General features: G+C 46.9%; 1 protein-coding gene across 2 annotated transcripts in view; it reads left to right on the top strand.

Moving 5' to 3' along the window:
• LOC149343327 (twist-related protein 2-like) overlaps positions 1-17,626 on the top strand; it is a 45,184-nt gene that overhangs the window by 4,570 nt on the left and 22,988 nt on the right. The gene's annotated exons all lie outside the window — the stretch shown is intronic.

Below are 17,626 nucleotides of genomic sequence, written 5' to 3'. Positions count from 1 at the left end.
TCCGAATCTACGAAGGATCAAAACGTCAAGGATGTCTGGGAACCATGTCGTTGCGGTCCAATCAGAACTCCGGATCTTAATCCAAATTCTTCATTAAAATACAAAGCAAGAAAACTGGCTCTATCGCTGTTCGGAATACGCCATTAGATTCATTCATTCATTTGGCACCTGCATCGCCTGTTTGTTCCAGACATATTGCGGTGAGGGGTGGGGGGGGGGGGGGGGTGAATAGATCTTTGTAACAAAAAAAAATATACCTAGAAGTAACTTTGCTGCTACTGAAATATTTGGTGGCAAAACATTCCATTCCCTTACAGTCCGCGCAAAAAAATAAATAAATAACTCAAGACGTCGCTTCTAAACGGAACATCACGAACTTTGAAGGAGTGGCCCCGCCTTTGCGATACACAAAAGGGGGGCTTTATATGTTGAGCTTTAATTATTCCCCACTTACAAGGGTGTATATCCTGTCAATAGTAACATATATTGAAAAATAGTGTGAATATTTTCCGTCTCACAAAATCAGCGCGTTAGCTTCGACGCTATGCTCGGGTATAAAAGCTCATTTCGGTTAGAGAAACAAGTACCACGGCCGCGCCAGTAATTCCTTGGCTCTTGCCACGTCCATTGCAAAGCGAACGCATCCGACCTGCGCAGAGCGCGGCACTGCCGTCTCAAGCGAACTTGCAAGCGCAGTGTGCGCCTTTCAAGTGGATATGGCCATTTATTTGTTTCCTAAAGGTCGACCGTTTACTAGGCGCGGGAAAAACGGCTCCCATCCTAGGCGCCAACACCTCTTCTTCACTTTTCAAAAAGGAGGCAAAGAAATTGTGCGAGCCAAGCATAGGGAGGCTGGAGGTTGCGGTCAGGTAAAAGAGGGAAGGGGTCTCAGTAAGTAACGAGGGCTTAGGGCGAAGGTGGAGAGACGCGTCTGTCCCACTGTAACGAGGGAACTGGCTGTCTGGGCTTGAAACGTCTACTGCTTAGGGAAACCAACGCGGCTAAGCTGTGGTGGTCATCAGCCGATCGTTTACGCACTGCGTTCTGTAGAAAAGGGACAGACTTAACCGGCTTACTTTTGGCCTCCGTAGCGCTGATCGCGTCGTGAGATATGGACTGACCCCTCCTCACCCTTTCTTTAAACGAGTGGGTGGCGACGAGGCGGACGGAGCTTTGCCTACCCGAGGTTGTCACGTTAACGACAGTGTAGCGACGTGTTTGGGAAAGCGGCTCCAGAGCCAGACAGCGCGCTTTCTTAGAATAGCCACAACTTTAAAAACGCGCCGCATCGTTAGTAGTTCTTGTACAGATTTGGGAAATGATAGGGGTAACGTTAAGAGATCTGAAGAGGGCGGAATGGGTGAGGGAACAAACGCGGGTTAATGACATCTTAGTTGAAATCAAGAGGAAGAAATGGGCTTGGGCAGGGCATGTAATGCGAAGGCAAGATAACCGCTGGTCCCTAGTCCCTAAGGGTAACGGAGTGGATTCTGAGAAAGCAAACGTAGCAGGGGACGGCAGAAAGTTAGGTGGGCGGATGAGATTAAGACGTTTGCGGGGATACAGTGGCGGCAACTGACAAAGGACAGGGTTAACTGGAGAGACATGGGGGAGGCCTTTGCCCTGCAGTGGGTGTAGTCAGGCTGATGATGATGATGATGATGAGATTTGGGATATGCGCAGTTATGAATGGGGACGACTGCCGCCGCGTACTACATCGTCTGTTTGTTGCGTTTGCGTGCACGCGTGCGTCTGCCGATGGCTGGACGTTGGTTGATACACAGCTACCTCAGCGCTGCAACGCTTAAGGGATTGCATTATTTTTTTACTACACAATATTCCTCAAGCTAAGCTGCCGATAGGGAGAGTGCCGTGTAAGAAACCGTCGCTGGGCTACAGTGATGCAGTGCGCGCAATGTCATGCAGGACTGTGCAGGGCATGGCTTTCAGATGTTGAGTAGGAAACACCAATTGCTTACACTGTGGAGTGTTATAAACAAAAAGATAGCGTTAGCCACTTACCAACAAATGCATTCTGATCCTGCCGCCTTTTGTCATAAGTATTTCACGAAACCACACAGCTACAACATACGGCACATAAGTTATAATAAGGAAAAAATACGTACTAACTACGGCGCCCAGAAACTTAGCTACAGAATTTCCAGTTTTTTAAACGATCACCATCCTGCTGTAAACATTATTCAAGAAAGCAAATCATTGAAAGCTTTCAAAAATTGCATCACCATGCATCTGTTGTCACTCCAGGCATAACCACTCTTTTTTTTCTTTATTTTATTCTGTTGTCTCTCATAGTATTTCTCCAACTGTAGATAAATGTTCAAGATGAAATTACTGCAGTTCACTGTTAACCAATCCTTTCTGTATTTCCATTTCGTTTTTGTGTCTATTTTACTCGCTGAATGTCTTGTGCTCTCGAATGGGATCAAGAAGGGCGTGGACTCTTTGTCAGGCATCCTTTTGCCCTAGGCAACTGTACCATTGAGTTGTCTAAATAAACACTTTGACTTTGACTTTGACTGAGTTCTTCGGGGTGCCGCCGGTGAATAACATTTTGTTCCTTCCCTGCTCTGTGTTTTAGCTCACAACGAAGGCTGCATAAAGGATTTCCCCTTACGTCGTACGTTGTAACAACGATGAAAAAAAAACTCGCGATCACGCGTCGGCCCAAGGGCCTGCTATTTAGTGCAACCGGATAGACGCCGGCACTCTGAGAATGCGCCAGGCGCCAGATGCCTGTTCTCGTTATCTCAGAGAGCCTGGAAGAGAGAGAGGGAGACGACACTGTATTTGAAAACTTTGTTTTAGTCACCAAAAAAGGAACGTGCTTGTTCCACCAGTTGATCTAATTAGTTCAAGGTCCAACAGGCAATTTAGAAAGGAAGGGGCGAGTAAGGGAAGTGGGGTGATTGCAAGGCAGCAGGGCATGCGCAGAGTAAATGTTCACGGCTTGCGTTGAATTGGAGGGTAGGGAGGACTAGGACAGCCCGTGGTAGTTGGGAGGACAAGGCAGGGGTGCATAATATGATTCATTATATTTTGGCAAGTAGGCAGAGTGTTGCATGGAGTTTGCCAGCGCTGGCGGCGGGGAGGGCAGTGTTGGTGACCTTTCATGATGTAAAAAAAGCGCACAGGGAACACAAAGGACGGAAAGTAAACGACGCAGACAAGCGCTAACTCGCAACTGAGGTTTATTGCTGACGCGCGCAATATAAGTGACTTCCTTATATTGCGCGCGTCAGCAATAAACCTCAGTTGCGAGTTAGCGCTTGTCTGCGTCGTTTACTTTCCGTCCCTTGTGTTCCCTGTGCGCTTTTTTTTACATCATGAACGTTATCCAACTTGCCCAACTTTCCGCTTTGCTTGGTGACCTTTCCCTGAAGTTGCCATAGTGATCACTGATGTTGCGTTTGTCCTGAAGTGTGTCTATCCATATCGGTGGGAAAGGCCTGCCAGGGGACTGCAGGTTCCCGGTGCATGATGTCGCAGGTGAGCCGGTGTACAAACTTGTTTCTTGTAATTTCAGGGGGGCCAGGGGCCCACCGGAGCACGACGGTGCGAGGTCGTAGGTTTCCAAGCGTGGTGTGGAAGTCGTCTCGAAGTTGGAAAGCATGAGCCCGTTCTGGACCACTCTTATGCCTGCCATTGAATCTTTGCACAAAGGGTTTGGCTCGATGGCTGCGACGTCTTATACGCTCACCACGATGGTGATCAGGGGAGCGGATTTTGGAGGCCAAGAGGCGAAAGGGAGTTTGATGACCGAATTCGAATTATTGGGAGGGATTAGACACATTTAGCATAGCACAAGCCGCCACCACTATCGCGTATTGGGCGCCGTCAGTGCGTATGCGCTGATTGAATAAACAAACCAGTCAAAAGACGAAGAACACAGCACTGACCCCGACTCGGCCGCCGTGCGCGCGGCTGGCCTGAGCCCTCAAGACGATTTGCGCATGCGCGGTGATGGCGATGCGCTGTGAGAAAAATTTCTTGTGGGGTGTGTTCAGGACGACTTGTGACAGGATGTCTGTATTGCTGGGGGTTCGTATCGCGGGTCGCGCATACGTTAATAGAGAGAGAGGGGCAGGCGAAGCGTAGGTTGGAGTAGGAGGGTAAAAAGAGTGGGTATATTCGAGGCATAACCGTTTCCGCCACATCGTCCCGGATAGGGTGAAAAATCTGAGAGTTTTCTCTCTGCCGTTTTTTGCCTTCCCTCAAATATTTCTATTTTTCCTCACGTTCATTTCTTTCTGAATTCCATTTTGTACGACCTGCTTGCAGCCGTCCTTTACTTTCTTCTTTTTTTGTATCTTTTTTTTTCTTGGAGTAGTTCCTTCTGCACTATGTTCCTTGAGTGGCGCCCCGTAAAGTACGACGCATTACCTTTTTTAAAGCGATGAACACGTGCAGCCAGCAAAACTGTGTCCCAAGCGGTAATTATTAATCAAGCATCGGTGCGCTAGAGCAAAATAAATCACGGGCAGCATTACACAAAGCTATTCCCATCTAAGGACAGGGTTAATGAAAGAGATATTGGAGAGGCCTTTGCCGTGCAGAAGGCGAAATCAGGCTGATGATTATTATGATGACGATGAGTCTAACCTAGACCTCACAAGAAGCTCAACATCTCACCTTTTCATCGTGTACACACTCAGATGTCAAAACACCTGCTCTTTGGACTAGTGCAGAAAGCTACCACTTCCACCACACTGGCGCCAGCCGCACACGTAAAGAGGTTGACATTGTTGAAAGCTACAGCTTGGGTTAGCCTTCCGGATTCTGCCGGTTATTGCCCCAGTGTAGCGACACTTAAATATTAAATAAGGTCTATTAATCAGGCATATACCTGAGACTTGGCTGATCGACATAGCTATACACACAATCACCCATAATAGTCAACACTGCAGTCAACTCCTGCGGTCTTCCTCTTAGTCCAAATCTAAGTACTGCAGGTGCTTTAAAAGAAGGCATGAAGCCTCTGACTTTTTTTCCGCGCGGGTAGCCATTGTGCTGTAGACAACTGTGAAGGGCTCCCAGCGGACAATGAGAAAGCCCTCATAGAGCGGCTACTGGAAAGGTTTATACACCAAAAGAAGTTGCTTTATTTATTCGGCTGCTGGTCAGGCCATCTGAAACTTCCCAAACTTCCATAGAAATACAAGAGAAATTCGACATTTTCCACGGTGCGAGGACGTTTTTGTGCGAGCATGAGAAGAGAATGGGAGGCGGTGGAAAAGGGGGGTGGGGTTATTTTCAGACGAGCGACATATCAAGGCGCTGGAGCTGACTTGGTTTTCACCCGATTATCAGTTCGTAGGTTAGGCTAGCGAAGTTTCTGGCAGCGCGCAGAATTCTGATAAAAATGAGAAAATGAGAAAACTTGTTTTGGGACGAAGGGGATCGATCAGATAACTTGTCGCGTTTATTACAACGCATCCTTGGTAACGCGAGCCAAGGAAAAATGGAGGAAAAATGTAAAAGAAGTAAAGACAGCGACGTGTTTTCATGTTACTAAAATAAAATTTAAGCAGCAGTGTTACCAGTTGCTAAGCGCAAGAATTTGTTTTTTGTTATAACATGGTGGATTAAAATAAAATTTAGGGAGCATTTTGGTTAGCAAGTTCCCGAGCGTACAACTACAGCGTAGTTTATAAAAAGATTGCTTTCTTTTGTTTAAAGAAACTACATCTGCCGTTGTGCATCTTAACCAAATAGTAGCAAGCGTAGAAGTCTTTGCCCGTCTTCAAGCTGGATGGCACCTGACAATGAGTGAAGCGCAGTGGTTGCTAATGCGTTAAATGACGCGGAACACGGTGCTTTGTGAATCTCGGAGAACCAAACTCTCTTTTTACACTGACATTTCAGGCGGTGTGAGCATACAGTGAGGGGTAGAAGATAAAAGAGGGGGGGGGGGGGGGGGGGGGGTAGCTAGCCTGAGTCGAGCATTTTCTTCGCAACTGTGTGAAAGTACGGATTTCAGACACAAACAAGTGCTTGTAGTTTGAGCGTTTGCAAACGCTCACAAGGCAAGAGGCGATAAAGAGTCGATGGGCGCTTGGAATTATAGCAAATGTGAACAGGCCAGACAGGGATCTGTGTGAATCCAGCCCTTCAGTTAGGCCAATATTCTTGTGCAGCCAACAAAGAAAAGGTCCTTCGGTGGCTTCACTACCACCACTTCGTCCAGAAGGATCAGATCTAAAGATCTTTTGGTTTTCTCCATATCTCTATTACTCAATATCCTTGGTATATCGATATCTCCGTTAATCTATATCTCGACATTGCCAATTTTTTATCGTATCTCCGCTTGTCCATTTCTTCACATCTACTACATACCGCCGTTTCTCTATATCTCTGAAGTACATAATTAGGCTTGTCTATATCTCTCGTTTCCGTGTTTCTTTTCTGCACTACAGCTCTATATGAGGGAAGCATCCACAGGGCAAAAAAAAACGCTGATACCTTAGTACTCGGAAACCCCAAATTTCTGGCGCTTACTATAGTCTCCGTACGCTGCAGTTTGGTGAGCGCGAGTGGCGCCATTTGGTTAACAGCAGCTGCAAAAGGTGGACGCCGCTCTTTCGTTCACTTTGCGTCAGCGAAGCGAGTGGCAAGATGTTTCCTCCGAAGGCGAAAACAAACTTCGCTAATTATGGGTTGCTCAGCCTCCTGCTGTGTTCATCAATGACATAACAGCTATGAAAACACTGCAGGCAAGGTCCCGAAGATATAATTTTATCGATTTGCTCAGAGACCGTACATGCTTGCTCATGCACAGAGGGTCTACTGGAAAAGAGTCCATTGTAGAACTAAATTCGTGAGTGTGAACTGGAAAGTGCTTCACTTTGTCTGGGGTGTCCTGGATGTATCATGACTGGTAGGAGTCAGTAAATTGCTTTGTGTCTTTCTGTAGAGGAAAGGAACGCGCTAAGTGGGTCACAGGCAATGGTTTATGATGGATATATTGGAGCTAGCATCTGAAGTGCCAATCTTCGTTTGTTATGCTTCTCTGTGGTTCAAGGCGTTCATTTCGATGTTCTATTCTTGAGTGCGTGCGTGTGTGTGCGCTTTAGGAGCGACGCTTATCTTGTTTTGCACGTTATTTCCCGTAAATGTTTATGTATTTGTATCATTTTATTCTCCACAGTTCTTTAAATTTTTTGAATATTTAATTTTTGTATTCAAACATCTAGAACCCTTTTCTCGGTAAATGAAAATAAATGTACAAAAATTTAAACCACCTTCTATTCTTATTTCTTGGCGTTTCAGAACATTGCAAAACCCTTACTGGAGTTACAGCATTTATCAAAAACGGAAAAATACAACCAAAATCTTAGGTTAGGGCACATGTCATTGGAAATTCATTTAATTGGTGCCTTCATGAAACATCAACAATAATACTCCTCTATCTTTAGAACATATTCAGCAAGAAACGCATCGTCTTTTTGAACGCTTAGAGCTATACTTCTCTCAGTGGAATGCACATAAAGCAACGAAGAAATTTTTCTCAGAGGCCTCCAGTTTGCATAACAACAGATGGTATTACAAAAATAATTGATAATCTTAAAATATCGAGCGCACATGGGCCTGATGAAATACCTGCAAAATTACTTAAAAGTACTAAAGACATTTCCAGTCAATTCCTGAAAGTAATCTTCGAACAGTCTATATCAACGGGTGAACTACCTAAAGATTGGAAAATAGGTAAAGTTGTGCCGGTGTTTAAGGCTAGTAACCGATCAGACCCATCCAATTATCGCCCCATTTCCTTTGCATGCATTGCCTGCAAACTTCTGGAACACGTAATATACTCACAAGTCGCATCGCATCTCGGTCATAACACTTTCTTTTTCACTAAGCAACACGGTTTCCGCTCCGGTCTCTCCTGCGAAACTCAGCTTTTTGAATTAACTACTGATCTTCACTTAAATCTGGACTCTTCATTCCAAACTGACGTCATTTTTTTAGACTTTTCTAAGGCTTTCGATCGCGTACTCCACCATCGTCTCATGTCTAAACTTTCCGGTATGTCCATTCCTCGAATTTTAGCATGGATACACTGTTTTCTAATAGATCGTTCTCAGTACACAATAATAGACAATAATTGTTCAGGTCCTACTAAAGTACTGTCTGATGCACCACAAGGGTCGGTCCTCGGCACTCTTCTTTTTCTCATCTTCATTAATGACCTTCCCTCTGGTATTTCTTCCACTTTTCGCGTCTTTGCAGATGATTGCATCCTTTATCGCCGCATTGCTACTAACAGGGACCAATTATAACTCCAGAATGACTTAAACATAATTGAACGATGGTGCTCTGATTGTCTTATGTCTCTAAACATCTCAAAATGCCAATACATGCAAGTATCTCGCAAACATTTCAACCTCACTTACGCTTATTCATTGCTTTCGAACACATTAACACACGTGCAACCCAACCGATACCTCGGAGTCACCATTTCCAGCAATTTAACCTGGTCCGAACACATCTTCAAATTAGCAGACAATTCATCCAAATAACTCGGCTTTATCAGAAGATCGTTACACTTGGCCTCTCCTTCTGTCCGTAAATTAGCATATGAAACCTTCATCCGTAGTAAACTTCAATATGCATTTTCTATATGGGACCCTCATCAAGCGTACTTAATTAACACCCTAGAAGCTATTCAGAACCGCGCCGCACGTTACATCACCTCAAATTATGATAGATACTACAGCATCGCCAGGATTAAATCAACACTCAACCTTCCACCACTTGAGAACCGTCGAAAAATCTCACGACTTTGCCTTTTTCATAAATTGTGCTACAACTTTCCTGACCTCCGCGACTCATTACTTCTACCTCCCATCAACACATCTCGTCGCCTCTTTAGTTCCCTGAGTGTTCAGCGTTTACATGGTTCTACAATAGCCTTCAATAAACCATTTCTACCTACAGCAATAGTAAATTGGAACCACGTACCAGACCACATAGTAAACAAGCGTGACGCTACTAAATTTAGAGGCGCACTAATCGAACTTTACAGCAAATGAAAAATGAACCTAATGCTCTGATTTTTACCATTTATTTTTCTTGTTAGTATTGCGTCCTTTAGCCTATCGCCACCATGTATTGATTAGAACTGCATCTTAACATTTCACACTGTTTTCCAGTTTTTTTTTTGCATTGCATTGTGTTGTATTTTACTGTGTTAATATTGTTATTCTCTTTACATTGTATTTCAACAGTTCTCCTTTCGTTTGTCTCTATACTCAGGACGAAAACATTATCATCTGTTTGTAGCAAACATGCGTTTTTCTCTATTCTAACTGACCATTCACATAGTGGATGTAAGGTACGCAGCTAATTTAATTATCCGGGTCAATCAGACACTTATTTCGTAAACTGTAGGGGCACTTAATCTCATTAAGTTTAACTGCGCTGCCGGATGCTGCAATGCCGTCGGGACTGCTATATATTTTCTGCTCAATATTGTCGATTATCTTATCCTTAATTTTTATTAGCGTCATTTCAGTACATTTCTCTTTCTGAAATCCATACGGCTGCTCAGCGATATCGTTTCGCTTGCAGAAGTTTAGTAGTCTGATGTTTATAACCTGTTCAACTACTTTCGAGAGGACTAGTAGTACCGAAATTGGTCTATAGTTATTTATATCATTTCTATCGCCTCCCTTGTGTATGACGGAGACTTTTGCAATTTTTAATTTATCTGATAATATTCCGGCACTCAAAATCAGGTTGCATATATGTGTAAGTGGCTGACTAATCATGTGACTAATGGATTTTATAGGTTGAACTTTAATATCATCAGCACCACATGCACTGCTACGTTTTAAGTTTTTGATTACTGTGCAGATTTCTAATTCTGTAGTTGGAAACATGAACATTGAGCTTTCGATGTTGGCTGTGAGATATGATGTAAAATCACAGTTACTTGCCTGAGATTTACTTGAAGCCCCTGTAATGAGAAAACGCTCATTAAGTTTGTCAGCAAACGACGCCCCTGTGTAAGGTACACCATTTATAACGAGTTCAGAGATGCCGCCTCTTTCATTTGTGGACATTAGCTTGTTTACTGTATTCCATACTTGTTTATGGTTGTTGCAGATATCAGTAAACTTATGTCCGTAATAACTAGTCCTGGCTTTTTTAATATCAGAGCTTAACTTGTTACGAATTCGTTTATACTCAGTCAAACTGTCTATATTTTTCTTCTGATAAAAGAGGCAAATAGTCTGTCACGATTTCTAATTCTTTTCAGAAGCTCAGCATTTATCCATGGTTTTCTGGCTTTCTTACACTCTTCAAATTGCACTGTAGGTAAGGCTTGATTATAGAGCTCGGTAAATCTTTTAATAAACACGTCATATGCTGTAACGGGGTCAGACAGTTGAGAAACCTCTGCCCAGCTTGTTTCTGCTACTAAGTTTCTAAATGTTGCAGTCCTTGCTTCATTAATGATTCCATATGTAATCGGTACACTCGGTGCAACAGTAGGCGCCTTATTGATGTTTTCAGTGTCTATCTTAATGTCCACGCTAACAGAAATCTGTCTGGTAGGCAGGCGGACCAGACACGGAGCGCATGCCCGGCCTCCGCAACGCGGCCTGGCTCCCTTCGCGTCGTCCCTCGAGCAAGCCTTTTGCGCACAGGACTCTCACTTGCCCTCAGGCGACAACCAGGCGCCGGTACAGGGCGACGACCCCTTTTCTGGTGATGCGGCAGTTGACCGCACGAAGGCTTAAAAAAAAGCGCGTCTCGTGACCCCATCTCGACACCCCTGAAGAAGAAACCGAGCCGGCACGGAAACAAGTTTTGCTTTCTCCTTGTGAGACTTTTCGCGGGAGTACAACGCTTTGTTCGGAAGATATTACTCCGGCAGTCTCCAATACAGTAATACTTCCTGGTCGTTTCAACAGCACCATGGAGGAAGGAAAAAATTCAGCAGAGGTGGTTACGTCACATTTTTTCGAACCCGATTTGAAGGCTCCCCCCCTACTTGGCTGCCGCTCAACCCGCTTGCGCAAGCACAGCACACAATGCAGGGCACGACGCCGCTGCGCCGTCGGCCAAAGACTCCCAGCAGTCCTTACGAAAGTGCATCACTTTCGGCACACTTTTCGGCGTGTAGCTCGGATAGCGAGGGCTTCTCCTGAGCTTTCCTTTCTCCATGAGCGGCACCCAACGCTCGATGGTGAGTTTTAGAATAGAGACCCTAACTGCAGTGTTAGAACACTGCAGTTAGAACACAGTACCCTAACGGTTAGGGGATAAAGGAATAGCGAGGCGCCAGTGCGCATGACCACTGCCACCCCCATTTCTGTATTCTCCCAACCGATATAGCCATCCTATTCTAATAATAAAACACAATGCGGGACCAGTTGGCGAGGCATAGTTTCTGGAATAGTAATCCGGCGCTACTTATTTCAGCAAGTTGTCTTGTCATGTCTCTGTGTTCATGTGAAATAAGACATAACTTCACCAGCGAAAGAACGAGACACGAGGGGAAGAAGAACACAGGACAACGCTGGACTAACAACTGAAGTTTACTCGAGAAACGGCCAACCTAGGTCACCAGAAGACGCATGCGTATCAGACACACCAAACAAAACAAACAGATACATAAGTGGCAGATCACCGAGGAGTAGATACACGCTCCAACACTGGCAAACAACAAAATACAGATAACATGTCTATCAATCTTGCACGCGCACACTTCTGCTAAGGAAATTAACTTCCTTGCTAGTGAGATGCAAGGACGGTGCACTGATGCATGCGCATGCGTCTTCTGGTGACCTATAGGTTGGCCGTTTCTCGAGTAAATTTCAGTTGTTAGTCCAGCGTTGTCCTGTGTTCTTCTTCCCCTCGTGTCTCGTTCTTTCGCTGGTGAAGTTATGTCTGATGTACACCAACTAGCCCACATGGCTACCTTGTTACATGTGAAATAAGCAGCGCTGAACTACTAATCTAGAAACAATCCTATTAAAAAACTCCCTAATAATGCGCAGATACAAGTCACCCCGTGCAGCGACGGAACTGACACCGCACGGCACCCAATAAATGCTAAGTTGGCCCCCCCAAAAAAAGCGATCGCTTATTAGGTGTTTGCGAAAGGGGTCATTTATACGTCTAAGTGTATCAACGAACTTTATCATACGAAAGCGATGAATAGCTGAGACCGCCTCGGGCACCGCCGGTGTCCTGCGTCTCAAATCCACAGCTCAAATCTGCGTCTCTATACAGGAATATACGCCTGTATGGGAGTATAATGGTTGTAAAAGAGACAATCGCTTTTGTAAAAGGGAGTGCGCTATATGAGAGTTTAATCCCTTTTTTACTCCCTTCTCTTTGGAGTGTAGTGTTAATCGTCCACAACACGGAGCGTTGTAGCATCCCGGGCCAACACGTAACGGCCGCGAATGCGAGGCAGGGGGAGAGGCCGTGACTTGAAGCGAAGGCATCGTTTTGTCGACGATGGAGGCTGCGCTGTGTTTACGGCGGGCGAGGCACGCGGCCCGGCGTGCATGGCTGGCCTCCGGGCTTCCTCGTCATCGGTGCCTGCAAGCCGTAAACCCGCGCGCGCGTGCGAGCGCTCTCGGCGACGCAGTCCAGACCACTGACACCGCGTGGCTCGGGGGTGCGCGGGCCTGCTCTGCTCGTTTTCGCTCGCCTGGCCGTATACACGCGCCACCCATCACCACCAGCACCACCACCACCAGCGCCACCAAGGGCTGGCGCACAGGGGCGGTGTACGCGCGCGTGCCCTGTGTGTATGTATACATATCGCATACAACGCCTGCAGTCGCGTACAGGAGCGTCATGCAATAATGTCGTGTTGCATGGGAGGGCAGGGAATGGAGTGTTGTAGCATGCAAGCGCTACGGACCACACACAAGCCACGGTGAGAGCCCATGTGCCACGGCGCGCGTGCACTAAGGTGTGTATACTCGGCGATTCCATTATTTAAAGGTATAATACAGAGGTGGTGATCAATATTGGCCATGGCCCGGTGGGTCACGATGTGCTCGCGATGTAGGGTGGGGCGCGCGAACAGCTCGTATGGCGCATCATCCTATTATAAACAGAATTCGTCTACGCCCTGCGTTTCGCAACGTGCAGTGCGAGAGAGCTAAAACAAACAAAAAAGTTATTCTTCAAAAGTTTTTCGCCTCTCCTAAAGGCAGTGCTGTACTCCTTATGAATGTGCAAGAGAGAGAGAGGCAGGGTCAAAGAGGCCTCCGTTGAGATGAATTGTAGTTATCTTCTCTGATTACAGTTGGGAGCAATCTCTGCCTGCCCGAGGAGAGATGTAGCCGGAGATTGAGATATATAGAACGCACCATATTCAAGTGTGTGATGTGTGTTCGATCATTTGGCATGGCTTCCATGTAGCTTTGTAGTTGCTTGTGATCTTTCATCCAAAATAACCTCTTTTTTTTTTTAACGTAGGCTGGAAACTGCGTATATGCGTTGGTAATTAACAAATGGAGCAAACATGTTAATGGCCTTTGGCTTCGATGTTTTCATGCGTCATTCGACTTTATTCTTTTCACAGCCTTTGCTGCTGGGTAGCAGTTCCATCTCTACCGAGTCAACGAAGGACAAATGCGCTCAGCCAAAAGTGAAGCTACGGAGCTGAGCTGTCCTTCTCCACCTCCTTTCTTGTGGTCCTTTCTTTTTTACTCGAGTCAAGTTCAGTTCTTGGTTCAGCAGATAATCCACGACGACGGCAGCAGCGTGGGAGTAAGGGGGGGGGGGGGGGGGGGGGGGACCGCTTTTGCCGAGGCGGCGGGGGCAGGAAACACGACACCTTCGGACGACCGCCCCTTTTCTCTCCTGCCTGCTTGACGAGCGCAGCCATCGGCCACCGAGAACGGCTAACGGCCAACACTACCCAAAGCATCGCCGAGGCAGGGCCTCAGGGTGGCAGGGCCTCAACGGGCGGGAAACCACGAGCCGCTCTCTTATCTTTTCTTTCCTTCCCCACCCCCCTTTCCTTTTTTTCCCTTTCTTCGCTCCCTGCACTTTTGTCGTTATTTTATTTTAGCCCTCTCTAACGCATGTCCTCCCGAAGAAGGACGGCAAAGAGGCGCGAAACAATAGATGCGCCTTTCTCAGAATGGTTTCTCTTCGCCGCCGACACGCTGGCCCCGGGGGTGACTTCGACCCTGACCAGCCTTAGGACAAGCGAGTGGCGGGTTCACGGAGCCCGCTGCCTCGAGCTGCAAAGACGGCCGATGAGGCGGCCACAGGCCACGATCGATGAGCCATGCGCGGCGTCAACGCGTCTGCAGCACAGACCACCCGCTGAGAAATCACCTCGGTCGCCGTACACGAGTCGCAAAGGCCACTCAGAACTCCCCGTTCCAGCTATGTCTTCTGCGGACTTTTCTTGAACGCATTTGGGACAACTGTGTTGTTGGCTGTGAAAGGGTTCCGAGCCAGCTTTGCGACTGAGTATGCGAGATGCACGGCCCGCGCGCGCTGTTTAATTGGTGTGTTTTTTTTTAGGAAACGAAATGGCGCAGTAACCGTCTCACATACCTCGGTGGACGCGACAACCGCGCCATAAGGGATATGTTCAGATATGGATGTATACATTCAGTGTCCCAAGCCATTTTCCTTCGTTTCTAAAGAAAAGTGCAAACCCGAAGTGACAGTTGCAAAAAGTTTGTTACTGGAGATGATCAGTTCAGCGTGACGTCCCAGCTACAAGTGCCCCAGCCGAACGGAACCACACGAAGTACAGTTGAGAGACGCGTTACCTAACCTGCAGTATTTTTGGTTGTTGTCCAAAGGTAATCAGTCAGCAAAGGCTAATTAACTAGCATTTTAAACATTGGCTTCCTGGACAAAGAGTCAAATTAAGAAGTTGCAGATCCTCGTGATAATCAGCTGGCTGAAATGGCCCCAACATAGTGTCATTTACTCAGCTTTGCTCAAAGGCCTTGAAAGAAAGCCCGCGAAATACAGGTTATATTACCTGTCATCTGCTGATGCACATCACTTGCCCCGGAGGCGTATTTGTGGCATATGGAGGTGGGGAGCTCACTTTAACCATGTATATATCGAACATTTTGTGGGCTTTCTTTTTAAGGCTGTTGAAAAAGCCTACGTAAATGGTAACTTGGTGCAAGCAGCTAAAGCGGCCGTTTTTGAATTGCCGCACTGACACTTGCTTCCGGACACCAAAATCTAGAAAGTTAGCTAATTAGTCCTTATTAATTATGTAATTTTCCGGAACGAAATACACTGCTGAATAGGTCTTGCGACTCTAAACACCACTCAGTTGATTTCACTCATCTACAGACAGGCGTTTTTAGATTATGGGGTACTTTAGGTTGGGATACCCGGTATATGTACTTCAATTGAAGCGGGGAAGTCTGTCATTTTTATCGCCGTTCGAGAAAGAAATGGTTATGAAGGAAGAAAAAGCATTCTAATTGTCTCAACCCCGCAGTGCGTGGAAGGATGAAGACAGGAATGAAAGAAGAGAGCAGGAGCCTCCTTAGTCGATGTGCGTGCGAATAGACCTCTCCCGGCCTATGTCATCAGTGCACATGTTTCTGGTCTGGTGGGTAAAACATGCGACTTCTGCTATAGGGTGATCCAGCAGAAGCGACGACCACCGTGGCGGCTGTAATGGGGAGAAGAAAAGCTACGAGGCGTACTCAGCCGTTTCTAATCTGAAGACGAGAGGCGGGTGTGACGCTGGACACATGCAGCAAATCCTTTAAAGAAGCAAAAGCGGATGATTTTGCCCACCAGGCCACGCCTCTTTGAAGCCACGTTGTTTAAACCCAAGAAAGGTCCACCAATTTCGACCTCCCGGGGATCTTTAACGTGCGCTGATATCGCACAGAACACGGGCGTCATTCGTATTTCGCCTCCATCGAAACGCGGCTTGCAGTATTCAGTCCGACGACTTCGGGCTCAGCAGCTAGGCGCCGCCGCCACTGGGACATGGGGGCGAGTGACAGATTACATGGTTTTCTAGAGGCGAGGAAAGGCGCGCTGTGAGGAGGTTATGAGAGCAGAGGAAAGGCGTGTTACACTTGGGCACTCGAGCTCGGTTGCGCTGCAAGGAGGAGGAGGAGATTAGGAGGAGAGAAGCATGCATTCTTGCTAGCAGAAGTGATGCGCAGCAGTGCTCAAACCGCTCTCAATGTTGTATCCGGCAAGCACGCAAAAACATAAACAAAGCAGCCGCGGTGGCTTAGTGGTTATGGCGCTCGGCTGCTGTCCCGAAAGACGCAGGTTCGATCCCGGCCGCGGCGGTTGAATTTCGATGGAGGCGAAATTCTACAGGCCCGTGTACTGTGCGATGTCATTGCATGTTGAAGAACGCCAGGTGGTCGAAATTTCCGGAGCCCTTCACTACGGGGTCCCTCATAGCTAATGTCGCTTTGGGACGTAGCCCCTTAACCATAAACCATAAAAACACAAACAATCATGCACACGCACACAGCCCCTATTGCCCCGCTGGCTAGGTGGTTAGTGTGTTCGACTAGTGAGCCGGTAAACATGGGTTTAAACCCTGCGGCGGCATCTGGGCTTCAATAGAAGCGAAACGCAAAATGCTCCCGTGTGCTGTGCGATGTGAGTGTATGTAAAAATCTCCGGGTGGTCTAAATTACTCCGGAACTCTCCGCTATGCGACATCCCCCGGAGCACCCCCACCCCAACCCCCCCACACCCACGCACACCCGCATATGCGTGCGTGGGCATGCACATTATAAGCAATGTCAGAAGCGTTAACCCGGTTGTCGCCAGTGCATTCACTTGCAGTAGAGGAATGCTCCTTTCTTCACGGGCGTTATCAATCAGCGAGTGCTGTTTTCCACTTGAGCAAAATTATATCGCATGCTCATCCTTCCATACGGGCTGCAGGGTCACGCTATTCACCTCACTTCTCACTTCCCGCTCGTGAGCGGGGGGGGGGGGGGGGGGGGGGGGGGGGCAAAAAACAAAAACACACGTGATTCTAACCACGGCTCAGTATTTTATTATTCCTTTCACTGAGTATATAATGCGTCCAATCGAATATTTTCTTCACGGCTAACTCCTTGAGCATGCTTATCCTACTGAAGAGGCAACTTCTGGGAAACTCAGAGTAATAGCGCCAGGATGCTTCTGAGCAAGTTTCCTGCCGTGTCTATTTCTGAGCCTCGCATTCGCATGTAAATGAGCACCAGTGCGTGAAAGCTATCTTTCAAGCTTGTCACAGAACTGGAACACGGCTGAGAGTCGATTTAAGCCGTTGTTCTGGTCCCATCTCTTTCTGCCGGAAAAATATTCCCGTGCAGTCTGTGCGTTATACCATTTCATCTTCTGGGCTATATATTCCTGAATTCCCTGTCCTTATCTCTCAAAACCCGCGAGCTGCTGTTAGAACTCTTACCGCTAGGATCGATAGAAGCGGTGGCCCATTTCACAGACGACGATATGTTAAGATTACAAGAGACTGTACCTCTTTATATTACTCTCCCTGTCTGACCATAAACAGGTGCCTGAGGCGCTTCGATCTGGGCTCGGAGTGATAAAGCAATACCATTTTGTAAAGGTCGACTCATTGACCGCAGAATGCCTCTCGGCACAGGCCGAAGAG

The sequence above is a fragment of the Amblyomma mixtum genome, chromosome 5, assembly GCF_055824585.1.
Source record: "Amblyomma mixtum isolate Tamu chromosome 5, ASM5582458v1, whole genome shotgun sequence".
Classification (NCBI taxonomy): domain Eukaryota; kingdom Metazoa; phylum Arthropoda; class Arachnida; order Ixodida; family Ixodidae; genus Amblyomma; species Amblyomma mixtum.
This window is presented reverse-complemented; position numbering and strand designations above follow the sequence as displayed.